The following is a 3058-nucleotide window of genomic DNA, read 5'->3' on the forward strand; positions in this document are numbered from 1 at the left end:
TTTGCAAATAGTAAGTGAATGATTCTAGCCATGCCATGATTGGATGAATCATAATTTTTGAAAAACCAGATACTTTGAACTGAACTACACTTTGTTACTTTGCTTGAGGACAAGCAAGATTCTAGTTTGGGGGGAGTTTGTTAAGTGCCAAATTCTAAGGAAATTTATATATTTTTGGGACACTTAGCGCGTATTTATCCTGTATTTGCATACAATTCCCGATAACTTAGTTAATCTTGTATAGTTCAGGAATTTACTTGTGTTTTATTGTTGGCAGGATTAGAAATGATGAACAAAGGAGAAAAAAAAGAGAAGAATGAGTTTTTGTACAACACAAGCCTCGCCCAAGCGAAAGAATGGTCACTCAAGCCATAATTCATAAAAAATCATCAGAAAATACTTTTGTCCCTCGCCCAAGCGAGGGTTTGTTGCTTAAGCGATATTTTGGGGCCAAAATTCAATTAGGCCCTGTGTTTCCCTCCCAAAATTCAATTGAGTCTCTCCCAAGTGAGTTGTTCAAGCGAGGGAATGACATTTTCTCTCGCTCAAGCGAGAATCCCTAGCTTCAGTGATAGAGTAGAAGTTGCAACTTGATAGCGGCAGTTCTGGATAGCAAGGGAGGTTATCGAAAAACTTCTGAAGCATATTTGGCTTGAAAATAGAGAGAAAATCATGGAGATTGATATAGAAGTCGTGGGAACGATTCTACTTCATGTTTTCCTTGTATAATTTCATGATTCGAACGTTGTAATAACGAGGAGGAGTGACTAGATCTTCGTTGTTGGAATTTGAAATATAATCTTCTTACCTTGTACTCCTGGATTCAATTCTAATGTAATTGTTATTTGATTTTGAGAAGTTTATCTCGTTCTTAATGCATGAGTTTAATTAGCTACTAAATTCTTGTTCTTGGGTTTAAGTTTAATTGGAAAATTAAATTTGACACCTGATTTGGATTATCCTCCTTCGTACATCATTGTTTCAGGAATGGATAATAATGTATGAATTGCTTTTACATTATTTTTAATGCTAGTTAATCAGTCAATTAGCCAAGGAATTGGTAATTCAGTGATTATCTAAGGATTTTACACTCAAGAAATTGATGTAAATGATTGCAGAAAATGTGCATCAAAATCAATAACTTCGCAAGTTGCTTGGAATTGAATCTATGGATGTTAAAAGAGGTAAATGATGAATTTCGATCCCAACTCTTTTAAATTTGTAGTTAACATTTTATTTTAATTTAACCTTGCTACAAAACCATTATCAAATATCAAACAAATTTGGGTAAATAGTTGCTCAATTAATTCCTGTAGGAGTTAGTGTAAATCCACTCTGCTCCCTGAGGACGGTATCCCGGTACTTTACCGGATTTTATTACTTGGACGATACGGTGCGCTTGTCGTTCCATAAATATCTAACAAATTCTCACCACAAAATCACTCACACAATAAGCACAAATACTTTAGTATTTAAGTAATGTAGTTACTGAATTTTTGTGATGTCCCAAAGCTCTTCATGTGATGCCTTATATAGGCAAAAGGTGTAGAAGGAACTTTAAAACTTGGAGAGCAAGATTGGAAAACTTTGTGAACAAGTTTACAGACTTGGTGAGCAAGCATTCAAGACTTGACAGAGAAGCCTTTAATAAGCTTATGAAGGAAGCTTAAATGTGCTATAAATGAGAGTCATATCTCAACAATCTCCACCTTAGCTCAAATTCAATATGTTCCTCATCGCCAAATAAAGTCCAAAAGAGCGCTCCAGTGTTGTAGAGACCTACTAAGTCCAGAAAATGCTAGAACTTGGTATTTGGAAGAGGTTGGGTAAGCATATCTGCTGGATTCTCTAATGTGGGAATCTTTTCCATAATCACTTCACTAATAGTAACAATATCTCGCATAAAGTAACATTTTACATCAATGTGTTTGGTCTTGTCATGATAACAACTATTCCTAGTCAAATGAATAACACTTTGACTATCACAAAACACTATAAGAACACCATGTGTTAGACCAAGTTCATTTACCAAACCTCAGAGCCAAATAGCCTCTTTCACACTCTTTATTGCTAAAATATATTATGCTTCAGTCATAGATAATGCAGAATTGGACTGAAGACTAGCTTTCCCACGACGAGTAATATTATAGAGAGTAAAGATCATCAGTTATAGCATACAACATCATTGGTTGTCAACGTCACCACCATAATCTGAATCAGCATAACCTACAACGTCATCAGTTGTAACCAAAAAGAGATCTCCTTTTGTCAATGTCACCACCATAATCTGAATCAACATAACCTACAACATCATCAATTGTAGCCTTACTTTTGTCAAATATCAAGCCAATTCCAGAAGTACCTTTTAGATATCAAAAATCCATTTTACATTACGCCAGTGATCCTTGCTAAGATTATGCATATACCTACTCACCATGCTTACAACATATGCTAAATTAGGTCTTGTGCATACAATGGTGTACATAAGACTACCACCTACACTAGCATAAGGAATATGCGACATACGCTCCATCTATTCCTCTATATATGGGCAAAGATCTGAAGATAACTTAAAATTTGCAACAAGTAGAGTAAAAACAGGTTTTCAATCATTCATATTAAACCTTTCAAGCACTCTCTCAATATACTTCTGTTGAGATAAGAACAACTTAGCAGCTTGATGATCCCTACTCCATACCAAGAATTTTCTTGGCTGCACCTAATTCCTTCATCTCAAACTCATTACTGAGTTGAGTTTTTAATTTCTTGATTAAATACTTGTCACATGAAGCAATTAACATATCATAAACATAAAGTAAAAAGTATATGAAAGATCCATTTGGAAATAAATACATTCATCAAATTGACTCCTACAATAACCTTGCCCAATCATAAAGGAATCAATCCTCTTGTACCACTGTCTGGGAGCTTATTTAAGGCCATATAAATATGTCTTCAATTGGCAGATAAGATGCTCCTTCTCAAGAACAATAAATCCATCGGGTTGTTCCACATAAATTTCTTCTTCTAACTCTCCAAGAAGAAAAGCGACAAAAGC

The sequence above is a fragment of the Lupinus angustifolius genome, unplaced genomic scaffold (genome assembly GCF_001865875.1).
Source record: "Lupinus angustifolius cultivar Tanjil unplaced genomic scaffold, LupAngTanjil_v1.0 Scaffold_95_66, whole genome shotgun sequence".
NCBI lineage: Eukaryota > Viridiplantae > Streptophyta > Magnoliopsida > Fabales > Fabaceae > Lupinus > Lupinus angustifolius.